General features: G+C 39.9%; 1 protein-coding gene across 13 annotated transcripts in view; it reads right to left on the bottom strand.

The window, feature by feature from the left end:
• The window catches only part of RAPGEF4 (Rap guanine nucleotide exchange factor 4), a 348,490-nt gene that overhangs the window by 229,648 nt on the left and 100,421 nt on the right, over window positions 1-18,421 (bottom strand). Inside the window, exon 1 of one of the 13 annotated variants that reach the window (XM_049887452.1) lies at window positions 796-1,063. The exons of the other annotated variants lie outside the window; for them this stretch is intronic. The gene's annotated coding sequence lies outside the window, so the exon portion shown is untranslated. Of the gene's footprint in view, window positions 1-795; window positions 1,064-18,421 lie in introns of those variants that run through there. 13 annotated transcript variants of the gene reach the window in all.

Below are 18,421 nucleotides of genomic sequence, written 5' to 3'. Positions count from 1 at the left end.
GAGGAGAGAGTTCCACCCATTCATAGTCTCGACAATGAAATGCGATAATCTAATTTGGTAAAAATAAACTGTGAAATCAGAGATTTGAGGCAAAAACTTTAAAGATGCAATTCAAACTAGCAATCAGTGCTTATTCAGTTTCTGTACCATCTCAGCTTTCTCCCTGTGCAGACGCTTAAGTGATGCTAAATTAAATAATTGACAAATTTTTAAAACTGCTGGAAATTACCATCTGTACTTAATTTTGGAATATAAAAAGGTCCATAGAAAACACCCTTTATGACTATTTTGTCTAATAACAGATATGAAACAATACAAACATCCCAGTCATAAAATATAATGCGTTCCAAGCAGTCTGGCTTACACAGTCAAACACAGTTTTTCAAAACAAAAGACCCACAGGAGTGAAATGCTGGGTTAACAGTACATATCTTTTAAATGAATGGGAGCAAACTGAGTTTTTGGTTTAAAATCTAGGCTGCTTCTTCCCCACCCCACCCCACCCTACTCCACCCCACCCCCCGCCCCCAAAAAAACAACAACAACAAAACTCACCCAGGCTTCCACCAGACAGTAAGGATAAACATCACTTTTTCACGTTCTCTCCTCTCCCGGCAAACACTGGGCTAACCTGTCCTCTGTTAAGAACTTTATTAGAATGGCATTACATTTATACAAAATGAAGTCTACTCCTGTAAATAAACATGCTTGAGGCTTCCATGACGGCACAGAGAAACAAGCTCCCTATGTGGGAACGCGCTGGTAAACACAGGGATAAAACAAGTGGAAACTTACACCAGACACTTCTCCCAGGTCCAGCACGGCGGTAGCCCTAAGGGCACATTCTAGTGTTTTTTAATCCATGATCTGCTCTTCTCACTGATGGGACTACTCGGGCACATGGTCAAGTTGCAATCAGCTTCTCCCTTAGTGATGTATGAGAGCTGGGCTGATTTATCTTGTCTTTCTGCAGCATATTAGCACTAATGTTTCTGCGTATGCATCCTACCTTTCTTTAGCCGGAGCCCCAGCTTTATCATTGGTAATCTAAATTAAAGAGCCAGTGAACAGAGCAGGGTTGTTGCCCCCCCCCCACTGTACCCCTCCCTGTTTTCCATGAAACAATTGCCAGGCAGTCATTCCCGGACAAGGATTCCACTGTTTATTCTAGTGAGCCTCCCCTTCAATATTCCATTGAGACTGGAAGTCGGAATCACAAAAGGATAGGTCCAGCGAGACTGTCTTAGTTCAAAGGTCTATTTATGATTTATTCTCTAAAACCATACAGATGGCCTCAGGAAACACTAGCGAGAGCTGTCACTTGCCAGCTTTTCAGCTCAGAATACAGAATTGACACTATTTACAAAAACCAAACAACTTGACCTTCCACCTACTGCCCACAGTGCAGTTTACCTTCAGTGACTCTTTTTTTTCTGAGAAATCTCTTCCTTTTTACATCAATATTTGTTTGGCATATGCGTGCCTAAATGCTTATTTTAATGAGGAAGATGAGTGCCATGGTTTAGCGCGTTGTATAATACAAGCAACAGAAAATCCAAAAAAAAATTTTAGGGGGATAAATCAAACAGATCATTATTAACCTTGTTGTAACTTTTATCAACAAACAGCAGCTGAAGCAGGAGCTAAAGGCTGTATTTAATTCATGATCTGTCAATTCCTTTCTTTAAGACACATTTAAAATGTTTGCATTGCCACAAATATTTGAGAAGAGGAAACATATCTGAGTACATTTTTACATGAAAGTTTTTAATTTCTTGAAAATTTTGTTGTCTTTGCAGTATTTCAATGCTTTTAACTCAGATTTCCAACAACTGGTAAAATAATATTAAGTGTGTTTTCTCATTTTAAGCTACAACTGTTAAACAGCTGTTAAGTAACAGAATTTGGTGGACAATAAAGTATAACAAGTTTTCTTTTTCTCTTTTTTTTGTTACTAGAAAAGTATGATTTTTTCATAATTAAAAAACATGCATATTGTATTTTCATTTTTGCTTTTAAAAATTAATAACATCCATTTCCATATAGGCACAAAATATAGAATATAGCTTTGTAATATTCAAATCCTCAATTCCTTGACATATGTTTTGCTTCAATTTTTCATCCTAAGAATAAAATGCCTCTTATCAGAAATGTGAAATAGATCCCAGAGCCTTGCCAAAATAATCGTAATAATCGATCTTAAACGTTCTGCTTCTTGACTCTTCAAAATTTCGGTTGGGAGAAATAATACTTGGGAGGGCTGCTTGAAGACCATCTAGAGTATCAGGTCTTCTAGATTGTCCCTCGGTTAAACTTTTTAAAAAATGTATGAATTCCTTAACTCTAGAACTTGGTTTTACTGACCTGTTCCACAAACATTTAAATCTGAGCATGTCACTTGGTGCTTAAAACTCTGCAGAGCTTCCCGTTATTCTGAGGATGGAAGCCAAACTCTTTACATGGTCTTCAAGGCCTCAGCTTTACTTCACTTGGAAGATAAGCCCACCTTCCTAGAAGTGACTGGCTGGGATTCAGAACCATCAATCAATCAAGTATTGAACCCCTGCTCCCTACTTGCCAGTCAGCTTGAGTATGATATCTGAGCACTGACTTGGCTCCTGAGAGAATTCAAAAAGCAAACACAGGCCTTCTCCTTTAGCTTGAAGTTACAACATACATGAACAAGTCTTCACTACTCCACAAATCAGCTTATGAGCTATGACAAAACCAATGCGGAGCAAGCCAAGGTCTGTAAATGCAAAGTGAAGATAAAATCAAGGGATAAAAGGAATGAGATTAAATTAATCATTTGATGAATGTTAATTCAAACTGTCTTAGGCTAGAGGAGAAAGAGAAACAATCATGAAGGAGCTGAAACTCTACAAAGATAGTACTGCTCAAACTTGGTGCTATAGTTATGCTTTCAAGGTCTATGGCTAATGTCAACTAAATTAATCTTTGACTTATATTTTTAAAGTCAACTGTGTATCCCATAATTGTGACTTTGAGTTTCTTCAATAAATAATTCTTATAAATTCAGTATATTACTCTTGAAATTACTTCCCTTTGAAAATTCTCTTTATTTTAATCAGTGAAAGAATCGTATGATAAACTTTACCAATTTCTGAGTAAGATGGCCCAAGAAGCCCAGCATTACATCATCTGAAAATACAGAATTTTCACAACTGAAGTTCTACTTTGCCATTAACTAAGAGCAGCATATTCCTTTAATGCAGCTTGTATCTGAGGAGTCAGAGTTTAACCACTTATCACCCCAAATAATGCAAACATCCAAAGACATATGAAGTATCCACTGAATAATGAGATCTTGGGACTGGTTCCGTGCATAAGGACCTGACATCATAAGGCGCCACAAGTCCCAGAACATTTCCTAAACTTCATGCCATTGTTCTGGAAATTCACACCATTAAAACCTCCCTTTGGAAACTTATTATCATCCAGTTGATTCTGACTCATGGTGATCCCATGGATTACAGAGTAGAACTGCTCCATATGGTTTCCTTGACTACAATCTTTACAGATGCAGATCAACAGGATTTTCTTCCATGGCACCACTAGGTGGGTTCAAACTGCCAAACTTTGGATAAGTAAAAAACAAAACAAACAAACAAAAAAAAAAAAACAGTGCCTAGCGCAAACCGTTTGCACCACCCAGGGACCTTCTTCCTATTAGAAGAAATTTTAAAACTCTGGAACCAAACTGCCTATGTTCAAATCACAGCTCTGCCATTTACCAGCTGTATGACCTTGGACAAGGCACTTAACCTAAAGGTAGATTTTTTAAAACATTCATCTGTAATATGAGATAATTGAATTCTGTTTTCTGGTCGTGGAAGAGTAGGTTATACCAAACCAACCCTCCCATGGATAACAGCTATAAACTCTGAAAGAAAAAAAAAACTATCCGTGACCAAAAGCAGGCAGAAACTAAAGGAAAGTTGACACGCAGAAGAATAGCACTCAGTAGTGAGGTACCCATTTTTTAGAGCTTTTCATCTAAGTAAGGGCAGACACCAGTCAATTCCACAGGGTGGTGAAATCTTAGAAACCTACAGTCTCACTGGCTGAGGAATCAGAGGGTAGAGCTCAGAAAGACGACAGTAGCTAGAAAATGAGGGAGGAAATCCCAGAAAGAAGAGAGTCACAGAGGGGAAGCCCCAAATTCAGTAGCATATAAAATCTGATCAAATCTCTGACTGACCTCCATACTGCACACATTCAGGACAGATTTCAAATAGTGCGGCTAAGGCTAAAAGAACTTAATAGAGAGCTATGCTGCCGTCAGCTGCAAGAGAGGCAAAACTGGAATTGGACTTTAGCCAAGTAATAACTGCTTATTAAAACAAAAAGTCTATATTCTTTAGAGGTATATACAGAATTCAGGATCTCTATAACATATCGCCCACAGTGTTCAAGATAGAACCCAAAATTACTGGATACGCAAAGCCACAGGAAAATGTAACCCCTCCTCAAAAAAAAAGTTCTCCTAAAGACCAATTCTGAGATGACTCAGATATTGGAATTAGTAGATACGGATTTTAAAGCAGGTAACTATGGTAACCCTGGTGGCATAGTGGTTAAGTGCTATGGCTGCTCACCAAAGGGTCAGCAGTTCGAATCTGCCAGGCATCCTTGGAAACTCTATGGGGTAGTTCTACTCTGTCCTATAGGGTCGTTCTGAGTCGGAATCGATCCGACAGCACTGGGTTTGGTTTGGTTTATCATAACTATAGGATCCCTGGTGGCACAGTCGTTAAAGCGCTCGGCTGCTAAGCAAACGGTTAGGGGTTTGAACCCACCAGCCACTCTGTGGGAGAAAGATATATAGCAGCCTGCTTCTGTAAAGATTACAGTCTTGGAAACCCTATGGGGCAGTTCTACTCTGCCGTATGGAGTCGGAATTGGCTCAACAATAGTGGTTTTGGTTTAGTTATCGTAACTATGCTCAATGACATAAAGGAATCTCAACCTTATGCAAACTTTTTCAGAATACAGAGGACAGAACACTTCCCAACTAATCTTATGAGGCCAGCCATTACAACCTGACAAAGACACCATGAGAAAAGAATTTTTCTCAATATCATGAACAATTACAGATTACAGACCAATATCTATGAACACAGACATAAAAATCCTTTAAAAACATTAGCAAATATCTTGGTCCTATCATCTGCAAACTTTCCTCAGCCCATATTACTCATGGATGATTAGGGATGAGGTTGGGGATAGACATTAGAAAGGGACCTACCAAAAATAAAATATATGATTCTTCCTTTGATTCTTGCAGTAAAAAGAAAAATATATGTGTGTGTGTGTGTATAGTAGCAATCAAAACTAGCAATATATAGAAAGGATAATAGAAAATGACCAAGCAGGGTTTATTTCAGGAATGCAAGGTTGTTTAAGCATTTGAAACTCAAAGTAATTTACTATATTAACAGGAAAAAAAGAGAAAAAATGTGTAGAATTCTAATACATTCAGAAAAAGCATTTGACAGCATTCAATACCCATTCATGATAAAAAAGAAATTCTTAGCAAATTAAAAATAGAAAGGGATTTCCTCAATCTACAGCTAATGTCATATTTAATAGTGCAATATTGAATACTTTCTAAGGTTGGGAACAAGACAAGGATGTTCACAGACACCACTTCTATTCACCCTTAAAGTGGCGGTCCTAACCAGTGTAATTAGGCAGGAAAAACAAATAAAAGCCATAAAGATTGGAAAGGAAGAACTAAGACTCATTATTTACAGATGACATAATAGTTTATACAGAAAAAAAACATACGTAATCTAAAATGGAATAATGTTAGTATTGCTGTGAGGATTAAATGAGTTTAAATGAGAAATGTGTTTAGAACACAGGAGCCCTGGTGGCACAGTGGTTAAGAGGTATGAATGCTAACCGAAAGGTCGGCAGTTGGAATCCACCAGCCTCTCCTTGAAAATCCTATGGGGCAGCTCTGCTCTGTCCTATAGGGTGGCTATTAGCCAGAATTGACTCAATGGCAATGGGTTTGGTTTGGGGTTTTAGAACGTAGTGAGCCTGAACATAGTAAGCCCTATATAAATATTAACTAATCTTTTTTTTAAATCTAGGTATAAAATCTGGTAAGGACTACATACTAGCATGTTGTTGATTAGTACAATTTATTCCTCAGAGTAGCTAATAGAGAGCTACCTTAAGAAATAAGGTTATCTTCATTCTGGGAGCCAGGTTATGAGAAAGTTCAGGACAAGTAACACTAGGATCCCTAGAGAATGCAAGGAGGAAGAGCCAGCCCTCACTGACATTCCTAAAGTAAAAAGTGAAGTGTGCTACAGACAATACAACTGTATCTACAGAGTTACTGTTTGTAAACATGAGCTAATATGTCTATCGTTATACAAATGAATCCAGTTGTTTTTAATGAAAACATCTTGCTACGATCTATAAGTTTTGCCATGTCAGGATTTCCATGAAAGACTTTTAAGTAAATAAAGCAGCTTGCATAATTGTATTTACAGTGTCATTCAATTTTTAAGGCAAAAAAAACCCAAAAATTGATATGTGCAAAAAAAAGAAAATGGAAATAAAAGTGTTAATAGTGGATAGTTCTGGATAGTAGGAGTGGGAAGACTTTTTAATTTTTAGTTTATGTCTTTTATATATTGATTGAATTTTGGTAGTATTTATTAATGGTATTACTTTTGTAGTGAAAAACATAAGGAAAAAAAATTCCTTGCTAGTACAAAAAAGAAATCAACATTTAAAAGTCAAAATATTAGAAGTCTTTTTCTTTTCTAAGCCAAATAACATCAGAAAAAATTTTCCTTTGTGTTCTTTGAACAAAGTTAAGGTTTTATTTTAATCATCAATACCATATTCCAGACATCTTTACTTCTAAGATCCTTTCCAGCATCCCCATCACTCTATACCCCAAGCACGGCAGTTGGGAAAACATGAGTCAGGTCAAGTCAAGGGCTCTGTCTATTGTCAGTTAGGCAGGCTCATCAGACCTAAGAGCACTAATGATTCCCCTCTGAGTCTATCTGCTCGTGACTTCCCACTGGACTCTGATTCCAGAAATCCATTTCTCTATCTCCTGTCTCTGGATGTGCTAGGACCAGCACAGAGACCTATGGATCAGAGACAATCCATCACTACTGGAAGTGCAGAATTTTCACTGGAAATGACTTTAGAAAATGTCTAATCCATCTGCAGACTCCCACTTACCAGATAATGAAACTAAGGTCCAGAGAAGTTAGGCAACTTGCCCAACGTCACACAGTTACTAAGTGACCATAGAGGAATGAGAAGCTATGTCTCTTGAGCCTCGGGATAGTGGTTTTCCCATTATCACTGAGAAAGGGCATATGCTGGACCAGGGGCTGTGCTTTCATGGACAAAGCAGAGCACACTGGGATAAAGGCTTAACAGACGCTGAAGGAAACAATCTTCCTGCCTTTACCACAGATCCCAAAATTGAATGCCAACTTCAAAAACTGACTCTGTTATACTTTTACTTCCATTACCAGTGTTCCAAAAGATATATATACATTTTCTCTACAAATAATCCCTTAGCATAAAAGAGAGAACTTCCCTATTAGAGATACACCCGCTGGTCATATCATTCAGAGATGCTTTTAGCTTACAGTTAACCCTAAGGAAAGGCTCTTGTTAGAACGTTTTCCATATTTTGGTTCTAGGCAATAGGAAAGCTAGAGATATTTAAGTTAATGCAGTATCTTCTATTATGCTCTACCATGCTGTTTCTTTTATAATGGGAACTGCGAATCTGTTTCTAAAATCTAGAGAATAGACCAATGATTAGGCTCTGCTCTAGAATACTTAAAATCAATAAACCAGAGACGGACTCAATCAAGTTGCCCTGAAAACTTGTCCAGAAGCATAAAGAAACCCTTCATTCTCCTCTGCTTTAAAAAAAAAAAAAAAAAGTTCCCAAAGAGCAGTCAAAATAGCACTCCCAAATACTACAAACTAAACCCATACATAAAACCTAAAATAAATGATATACAATAAGAAATCATTCTTATCTATTTAGTAGTATGTTTTTGTCATTGTCGTTAGCTGCCACGGAGTCAACCCTCAACTCATGGTGACCTCATGCACAAAAGAACAAAACGCTGCCTGGTCCTGCGTCATCCCCATGATTGGTTTCAGATCAGACCATTGTGATCCATAGGGTTTTTGTTGGCTGATTTTCAGAAGTAGATTGCCAGGCCTTTCTTCTTAGTCCATCTTAGTCTAGAAGCTCCATTGAAACCTGTTTCGCATCAGAGCAACACTCAAGCCTCTGCTGACAGGTGGCATGAGGAGCACCGGTCAGGAGTCGAACTGGGTCTCCCACAGGGAAGGCAAGAATTCTACCACTGAACCACTAACCCAGTGCCATCGAGTCAATTCCGACCTACTGGCGACCTCATATTTAGCAATAAAAATTCTCTAAAGCCCTCTCCTACAGACGGTTATTTAGTAACACTGACTAATGGCTGTAATACGGTCAGAGTATTAAGATTGTTGCCTTTATTAAACACCATTTTTTTCACTAATTCAGACAAAATTTCCAACTAATTATTGTTCACTCCTCTAATACATTAAAAATATAATACAAGTATACACACCCCCAACTTTGCCGGCATAAGGACAGCATACCTGCATTCATTATAAGAAGCTAAAGAAGGGAAGTGTGGGTGGCTGGACCCAAAGGCCGCTTACATTTATTACATTGCCCTGCCTCCCCAGACACTTCATCACTAGTTATTTCCAACACTGAAACTTTTTCAAGCTTTGATCTTCTGTGAAAACTCAGTAGGATAACAGAACCTTCTAGCTGAACAAACAGACTAGGGCAGTAAGACCATCCTCTTAGCATTTGCCACAGAAAGCATCATCTGCTCTGACTCCACCCCAGTGTTTCAGTAAAGTGGTGCAGTTCAAAATATGCAAATGACATGGTATTACTTTGAACAAACAAATGAATTATGTGAGCATCTATAGGCAATTTACTCAAGGTAATTAAGAATGTTAAATCAAACAAATTATCCTTCTAAATGGAGGTAAGTTTTAACTAGTCTTGATTTCTATACTAAAAAGGAAACTTCTAACTCAACAGAAGCAGTCCAGTGTGAATTAGAAGGCAACGTGTCAAGAAGGAAAGCAAGAATGTACACTCTGACTTTTGACTCACGAGATCAGGGCCAGGTGTGGCTGCATTTTCACTGGGCACTAGTTCAGAGAGAAGAACCTCTGTGTATGAATTCAGAGTTGAAAGAATGTATTTGGGGGTGCCTCAGGCATGCGTGCATTTTAAATGGTAAAGATGCACATTAAAAACAGCTTCAACCCAAACCCAAGGTAATTTCTTTCCAGCCAGCATCTTAATCTTTCTCTATCATTAAGAAACAGAACGCAGAAGGCTGTCTCCCACCTCAGGGACTGGGAGTCCTTCCCCAGGGGATGGAGTGATGTAATAACCTATAGAAGAACCTCCCCAGTAGTATGATGGCAACTACCCATAAATACGTGTGTATGAAGGACCAAATGCATATGCCCCTATCAACAACCACAGAACAAAAGGAACCCACAGAGAAAGAAAAATTCCTAGGGTTGTCTCAAAATGGACAAGGCTGAAACGTGGGCCTATTAAAGTAGATCACACATATGTACTCAGTCCTACAGAATAACTAATCTTAAGAATAATTATAGTCTAGTTCAAAAGCTTCATGTAATCTCTGGAGCTAGACATGTTCACGTCTCTTTCCTGTAAAATTTTTTTTTCCCAGTAATTTTAGTGGACTCTGAACAGACCCAACCACCAACCACTGGCAACCAATAAAATTTTCAAAGAACCACCTGCTTTCTTCTCCACATGAAGCACCTCGCCTAGTTATCCTCCTGTGTCTTTCCTCTTCTACCTTCCAGCCAGCATCCCACAGGAGTACACACGACGTGTCCTGTCCCCTTCACTCCTGGCTTTCTGGTCAGGCAAGATGGTCCAGGGCAGGAGTCAGGGAGGAAGCCAAGTGCATGAAGCAGGGTGGTGGCAGACAGAGCAGGGAGGGGCCTGGAACAGAGGCTGGAGGAGCCATTCTAAGTCACTACCTCTGACACCCGGGCCCAGTCACCCTGCCACACAAGACCATTTTAGTATTGTTTCCCTAAATAGTCTGCTCTCAGAGTGACCCTAGGGATACCACTATAATACTAATGACAGTGGTAAGACGTTTGTGTTAAGCCTTCATTCCAAGGAGCAGAGAGAACCTCCAACTACAGTATTTTCTCTTCTGCACTCGTGCCTTCACTATTGAAAGGCAATCATGCAACTACTGGCTCTGTAACTAGAGACGGAAGAACTAGTGCATCAAGTACTCAAGAGACCTGAGAGACCAAATGTGTCCCCCGTTCTTCTGCTTGCTCTTGACCTTGGCAAGAAAGGAGTTCCCTCCCTCCCTCCTTCCCTCCCTTCCTTCCTTTCATCAAGTAATCATTGGGCACTTTCTATGTGTCAGGCATGGTATTACGCTAACAGCACATACAGAATACACCATCTCTGTCCTCAAGTTGCTCACACTCCAAAAACAGGAGAGGTATGTAAACAAGCAATTATAAAACGATGTGCTGGAAGCTCAAGATGGAATGGGAGCATAGGGAGGAGCACGGAACACCTGTGGAGTGAGAAAGTCAGGGGAGGAGACCAAAGAACTGCCTGTGACCAAACACCAGTTCCACCAGAACACATCTGTTCCTCTGACCCACCGGAAGACGAACTGTGCACAGCGTGAAAAGGGCCTTGACTCCCTCATTAGATCAGAAATTCCAAGGGGGCAGTGCCATATCCCCTAGGTCTAGCGCACAGCTTGGTATGCAGTAAGTGCTGAACAATCATTCATTGAATAAATGAACAGTCTATGAATTCACATCTGCCTCTGGGTCTTCCTTTAGGGTAGAATCTTGGCAGGAAGGACCTTAGAGGTTATCTAATGATCCAACCCTTTAGAATTTACAGACAAGAAACTTCTTTTTAAAAGGTTTTTAGGTGAATGGAAAGGCAAAATGTGGCATATCCATACAATGGAATACTGGTCAGCAATAAAAATCAACAAACCACTGATACTTGCTACATCATGGATGAACCTCAAGAACATTATGCTCAGTTGAAAGGTGCCAGACACGAGAGACAACATATTGTATAAGTCCGTTTATATGAAATGTTCAGAAAAGGAAAATTTATAGACACATAGAGTAGAGTAGTGATTGCTTGCGCTGGAGGTAGGAATGGAGATCAACCATAAATAGGCCTGAGGGATCATACCTGGGGGGTGATACTGTTCTGAAACCAATTTTTTTGGTGATGGTTGCACCACTTGGTAAAAATGCTAAAAATCACTGTACTCTTAAAATGGGTGAATTTTATGAATGTAAAATATACCTCAATAAAGTTGTTAAATAATGTTTGCAAAGGGAGTCTTAAGCTATAGGTTTGCCACCATGCTGCTATGAGGGAGGCCATGTTGTTGCAAAAAACAAAGACAGGAGCCCGTATTTGAAAAGCCCCATCTCTTAATTCCCAAGCCTGGTACCTTCCATTTTCCTGAGCTACTGTGCCTCCCTAAAAAGTCTGCTTGTAGACACAAAGCCTCTTAGTGGTTGCCAGGGGCTGGGGGGTGGGAGGGCAGGAGGCAATGGAGAGGGATCGGTTAGTGGGTATGGTGTTTCCTTTTGGGGTGATAAAAAAGTTTCAGAACTAGATAGTAGTAATGGTTGTACAACACTGGGAATGTAATTAATGCCATTGAATTGGCCACCTCAAAATGGTTTAAATGGTGAATTTTATGTTATGTGTATTTTATCACAACTTAATTTAAAACTTCCAAAAAGCCTACATGGAACATTTTCACATTTCCCTTCCATCTGCCAAATCCATCCATCATTGGCCACAGAGGGGTCAGCTGCTGTCCCAGTCCTCTCAAGTCAGGACATCTTAGTCCAGGTGACAGCACAGCTCTAAGCAATTGGTTTGTTGCACTCTATCACCTTCTCCCTTGTTGGCAACATCAGATATTAAAGGGGAAAAAAAAGGCTGGGCTTGGTTTGCATTTTAATCCTGCCCGCTTGAAACTGGCTGGCGTCATTCAAAACAACACAAGCAAGTATGGCCCCTGAGTTATCAGTCCATCTCATTTAGGTGTTGCTGTCATGACTTGCCAGCTACCTGTAGGTTTGGGAGGTGGTAACATCTCCTGTAATGTACTTAGCTGTGACGTATTATGAAATACTTGCTGCTCAGTCAGAAATATTATCAGTCCATGAAGCTCTAGTACTCCCTGTTCCCATATAACCCAAAGTAGTTCCAACCTGGCCTGGAATCATTCCCACATGACCCCTGTTACAAATGCCCTAGATCACTATTATCAAGGACTATTCCTAGGGCAAGGAGCCCTGGTGGCCCAGTGGTTAAAGTGCTCAGCTGCTAACTGCAAGGTCGGAGGTTCGAACCCATCAGCCGCTCCATGGGAGAAAGATGTGTTAATATGCTTCCCTAAAGATTTACAGCCTTGGAAACCCTATGGGGCAGTTCTACTCTGTCCTATAGGGTCGCTATGAGTTGGAATCAACTCGATGGCAATGAGTTTGGGGTGTTCCTGAAGTATTTCTTTTCTCCAATATCATTTTCATTAGTATTCTTATCAGAAAATCTGTGAGATTAGTTAATATTCTTTCCCTCTTCCCAACAAGAAGACAAGCTGTGGAAGAATTTATTAACTTATCCAAGGATGCCAATTCATGTGGGGCTAGTATCAGGGTCTGAACGTGTTGAATATTTGCACGTTTGTTTGATGTTGTACATAGGGAGTAAGGACTATCATCTATTAAACAATTTCTACCTCAAAAGAGACATTAAACTGATACTTTCACTTTTGGATGGCTTAAAATACGCCTAAGTTTCAATGGACTAAAAAAAAAAAAAAAAAACCCAGGCTTCCATTTGTGAAATAAAATTTGAAGAGCAAGTGCTAAATGCCAAATCTCTAAAGGAACTCCTCAAAGGAAACACTTCGTTGCTGCCCGCCAAAAATCACAGGGACACACTGTGGCTAAACTTTTTAATTCTGTTTTTTAGATGCTGGATAATTTTCTGACCATTAAAGACAATCAGACCCAAGCCTAACAATAAAAGTAATTGAATCCCACGTTTGAGAGCACACAGCTGATTCACCGTGAGGTGTAGGAGAGGAAGAAGGCAGACGAGAAGAGGCGAAAAGTCCAGAAGTAACTTCCTCTCCATGAAAAGCAGACCCTGCTTTCAGAGGAGAATGGCCAGAGATGGAAGCATATCCTTATTTCCTGAGTGTCATCGATCTCCAGGGCCCACTTCACAGGTGACACCAGAAAAACATAGCAGCATAAGAGACTTAACTGCCCCAGGTCTCATAGACCTGGCTTAGGATGAGAGATGAGGTTTCCTCCACTCTGTCCCTAGGAGATGGTACCAGCCTTGTGTCCCATAAAGTGCTAGGCACTAACAGAACACACAAACTTACCTTGCAGTGTATACTGATCAACCACAAAACAAGCCTACCTACCTTGGGGTATGTGCAAGAAAGTTCTTGCCTTACATATATATCAACTGAGTTCAACCTCAACAATTACGTTTCTTCTACATGTAAAGCAAATACCACAACTACACAGTCCGTCTTCAAAGGATTTACAATTTAATGGCAAAAATATCAGCATCTGTCAGAGATAAGCTAGCCTACCACCAGATGTCTTGGTAGAAGTAGGGCAAGAGCTACTTCTGCAAACATTTCATGTGTACAGCTTTTGCTACAAAATTGATGGTCATAGACCTTCACTGATTGGCCTTTACAGATAAAGAGTGTAGTGTAGTGTAGAAGCCTTGGGTGAATTACTTAATTTCCTGAGAATCAGTGTTCTCTTTTATAAAATGAAGATCAAGGTCCATAATCTCAAAATTAAATGCATTAAGATTTCTGCAGTAAAATATATGAATATTCACACTAACTAGAAATACATACAGATGATAAGTAACCTTACGTTCATTCAATATCCACTCAGGTCAGGCTTTGCTGCCACTCACTGACTTCACCACATAAAAGACAATCCCTTTTCCCCTCACCCGCTCTTTCCCACACCTCTCTCCTCCTGCCTCCCCTAGAGAAAATAAATATCTGGTTTCAATAATTTATGTGACATAGAGTTTCTATTTGTTCCCATAAAGTCTTGGAGACTTCCTTCATCTTGAACACTCTGTAGCTTCCTCTGTCTTCCAGAAGTGTGTGCTCAGGTAAGAGAATAGTTTTCCTCCCTAGAGGAAATGCTTCCTTTAAAGGTATGTATGTAGCTGCACTCTGGCTTGGAACCTCTGAACCGGCCCTCATAGAATTAGACAGCCATGAAGAGACAAAAAGCAAACAAACACAGATGCTTAATGGAAGGGAAGGTATATAATGAGTAATTTGGACCCAAGGATGATCTGACCATAATTCTTCTATACCCAAAGGTTTCACAGGGGAAGTAAAATTTTAGGAAAGCTTTGAATTAGAGATGAAATTCAAGACAAAGTTCTAAAGAGAAAAGAGATTTTCAGCATTTGAGAGGATGGAAAACACGACATTGATCATTTCATCATTCCTTGATCCATTATCTCCCCCTTAATGTTAGTATTTAACTTTTATATTGATATTCAACCTTCCATATGTATATGACTTGGCAAATTAGACCTCCTTGGGCCCACAGCCCATATGTTATATTTTTGGATCTCATTTTCACAATTATGTGTCCCCACAAAATATCTCATAAATATTCTTTGAATGAATAAATGAAAGTTTCTCCCTAAAGTCTAAGACAGTGGTGCTTTACAAGGAAGCTGAGCACTTTCTTCCAATTCGCCACAATTACCATCAAAGCTGTGTATCTTGCATTAAAAATAAAAATGTACAAATGGAGAGCCTCAGTATGTTGCTGATAATTTAGGGTGGGGGAGGTATGGACAGGGCTGTTCTCTGCTTGGTACATGGGGGCCAGAGTAGAGTTTGGGAGGCAATCTTAGTTACTGCTCACATTTACAGATATGGCTAACCTAATGTGCACTTCTTCAAATAATAATAATAAGTTTTAATACAGGACAACATATAATACAAGTAAATGGGTCTTGGTTTCCTCCAACATATGTTTCATGCAATTCTTCCTCCTGCCCTTTCCAATGACTGTGTGTTTGGTATACTGTGTATGTGCAATACTGTTCTAGGCTTCTGATTATTTTGCACATGTATGAACAAAATGCCTAAGGCAGAGAAACTGTTCGGGGTACATAATACCTCCCTGGATCAAAATGTATCTAGAAAGTCTTCTGGAATCACCTCCAGATCAAGAAAGATCCTACAGTTAAAAAAAAAGTCTCTGTGGTAAAAAGAGATAAAAATTGAACTCATCACCGGTATACTTAGAAAGTTCTTGTTTATTTAAGATATTAACTTTAGACCACATATAAGATTTCCTTAGACAAAGCTGCCTCTAGATTCTTCTTTTCTTTTGGTCATAAACCCAAAAGTTAATTCATACAATATTACCTCACTTAATTTTCAGTAAGTCTGTCACTTTAGAATGGAAACTGATTGCAGGGGAAACAAATGTGAGAAATGGTGGATTATCTTTTACCTTGATTTCCCAGTGCATTTAGAGGTTGGAATATTTGATCATTTCAGTATGACAGCCCATTATCCTGACTTCAATCTCCCTAGGAAGTGTGCTGAAGTTGAAATGCAGAAGAATTTTTTTTTTTTGAGGAGGAGGCTATTCCTTTACATCTTTATTTGTACACAGAAATAAACATATCTCACCTCTGAGGAAACCAGAGGGATGACCTTCCAATGGCCCACTTCTTGTAGGAAATGATGTACAATACAATGAAGGGCTAAAATAAGAATAGAAGGCTTCTTGTATAAAAGGGTGTTCTTTTCACAAGTATTTCCGATTTTTCACCTGAGGGTCTCAAAACAAGGCACTTCACATTTGCTGAATTACCTCAGTGTATGAATGCCAACTTTATCATAAGTGCCAGTGAGAATGGAATACCGCACCATACTTGGGCTGTTGCTCTTTAAGAGAATATCAGCATTTTTTGCATATATATTCCATTAAAGCGGATTGAAACTGGTTTTTGTTTGCTTTTTTATTGGTGTGCTTAGTTGGTTGGTTGATTGGCCAGTTTGTTGATGATATTACTAGGTCATAGGATAGTGAGAGAAAAACAGTGTGGTATATAGATCATGAGGTTTGAAGTCATACAGGACTAACTCCTTCACTTTACAAGCCATACAACCTTGGGCAAATTCCTTGATCTCTCCAAGTTTCAATTTTCTTACTTATAAAATGGAATAATAATACCTACTGGCCAGGGTTGTCATGACAATTAAATGAGACAATGTATGTAAGGTGCCTACTTAGCATAAGGACAAGCCCACAGTAATCATCAGATGTTTAGCCACTTTTATGTTTACTATTATTACCTCATAAAGTCTTAGTTGGAATTAAGAAAAATATATATTGCATATTGCAGTGCAGTGAATTGCTTTTATATGGCCTTTCTAGCCATGAGCTCTTAACTCCTACAAGATGATTGCTGGGACTATATAAATAAGGTGTGTAAAAGTCTTGCAGGGATTGGACAGCAACTATGCAAATAAGGTACCTGTGGCCTATCAAGTGGACTGGTTAGTTTTGTCATCCTGTCAGGCTTAAAAGTGCCAATCCCACAGAGGTTGAAGGGGCTCTCACTACCATCAAGAAGAAGAGCCAGGAGCAGAGTGGACTCTTTGGACCCAGGTTACCGCACTAAGAACCTTTTAGGCCAGGGAGACAAAGAGAGCCGTAACACTGAAGATAGATGGCACAAGACAGCATGAGTGGCAACAACCAGGAGATCAGCACAAGACAGTTGCAGTGAGCTTTCCAGCCCGTGGAGTGAGGTGGCTACAGTGGGCTCACAAACCAAGCAAGAGAGTTGAGTGCCTTAGGCAGAAGGCTTCCTGGCAAAGTGGGGTGCCTCTGAGCACTTACTGATGGAGCTAAAGAGCTGTTACACTTGCCCGAGCAGGGCAGAGGCCGGGCCCAAGCAGGGCCCAGCAGCGGTAGGCCTGAGCATGGCCTATAGGCACCGTTGAGAAGAAGCTGTCCTGACTGAAGAACTGTATCCTAAGTTGTTCCTGTTACCTCCAAGTTTATCCTGATCCTGAATCATAACCTGTTACTACCCTAATAAATCCCATAATCATGGGTATGGTCTGTGAGTTCTGTATCACCCCAGCAGAGAAGTAGAGAGTGCCATGGGAGAGATAGCTGGTGTCAGAACTGGTAACAAAAAGGTTGGAGAGTGGAGGAATGTCTGACCTCTACCTCATGGGAATTAGCCTTGGGCTGATGTTAATTCTCTCTCCTCTCAGTTAGACAAGGTCTGACACCACCATATTACATACATACATTACATACACGTATACTTACACATACACAGATACCTAACGTGGTTCTTGATGTATAACAAATGTTAATGATTATGTCCTATCAGAACACACTTTAGTACACAATATGACAATCCTCCTTGCATACTCCATGACTGTACTCCTGGTCACATATCTCTGTACGCCAATAGACCACATAGGTCTATCTCAGGCATATACCAAACACTTCACCAATATCCCTCTCTGAATTAAACTTAAAAATGCTTCCGAATTGCCAGAGATCCCAAGAAATGTAAATAAGCATCAGAACATTTGGACTGGCAATGAGAAGGCTGGTAAACATGACTACTTTGATGCGGCACTTTTGGTTGTTGAAAGCACTAAGTGACGAGCGTTGAAGATGCTGCCATGTAGCCATCAGCTATTTCTAGCCCTTCCTGCATTTCCCAGCTTTACCTGGATGGGATGTGTGCAGAAAGCAGATTTGACGTGCACGCCATCAAAATAATTATGGCCTGACTGATCTCCTGTGTCACATCCTCAAGTCACTTCACATGACTCATCATTCAGCAGGGAGGCAGGAAGTGCTCCATTTGGGGAGGAAGTCAAAAAGGATGACACGCCTCAGGACAATACCTTCTTACCCAAGCAGTGTTATTATTCTCATCCACCGGGCAACACCCAAACTGAGCACGTTTGACCACATCATCAGAAAGCAAGATCAGGGCTGGGAGTTTACGATAACATCTAACATCTCACACCTGAGACATCGTGCAACAGAGAGCTACAACCAAGAGCCTGTTCCACCAACACCATGCCCTGTACCTTCCGGTGGTCCCAAGGCACCAAATGTTTAGCCTCAGATCAGAGACCTAAGCCCCTTTCAGTTTACTGTGGCATTTCTCTTGGAAGTGCCA

Source organism: Elephas maximus, chromosome 6 (assembly GCF_024166365.1).
Source record: "Elephas maximus indicus isolate mEleMax1 chromosome 6, mEleMax1 primary haplotype, whole genome shotgun sequence".
Classification (NCBI taxonomy): domain Eukaryota; kingdom Metazoa; phylum Chordata; class Mammalia; order Proboscidea; family Elephantidae; genus Elephas; species Elephas maximus.
Note: the sequence above shows the minus strand (reverse complement) of the source record. Positions and strands in the feature narration are given on the sequence as shown.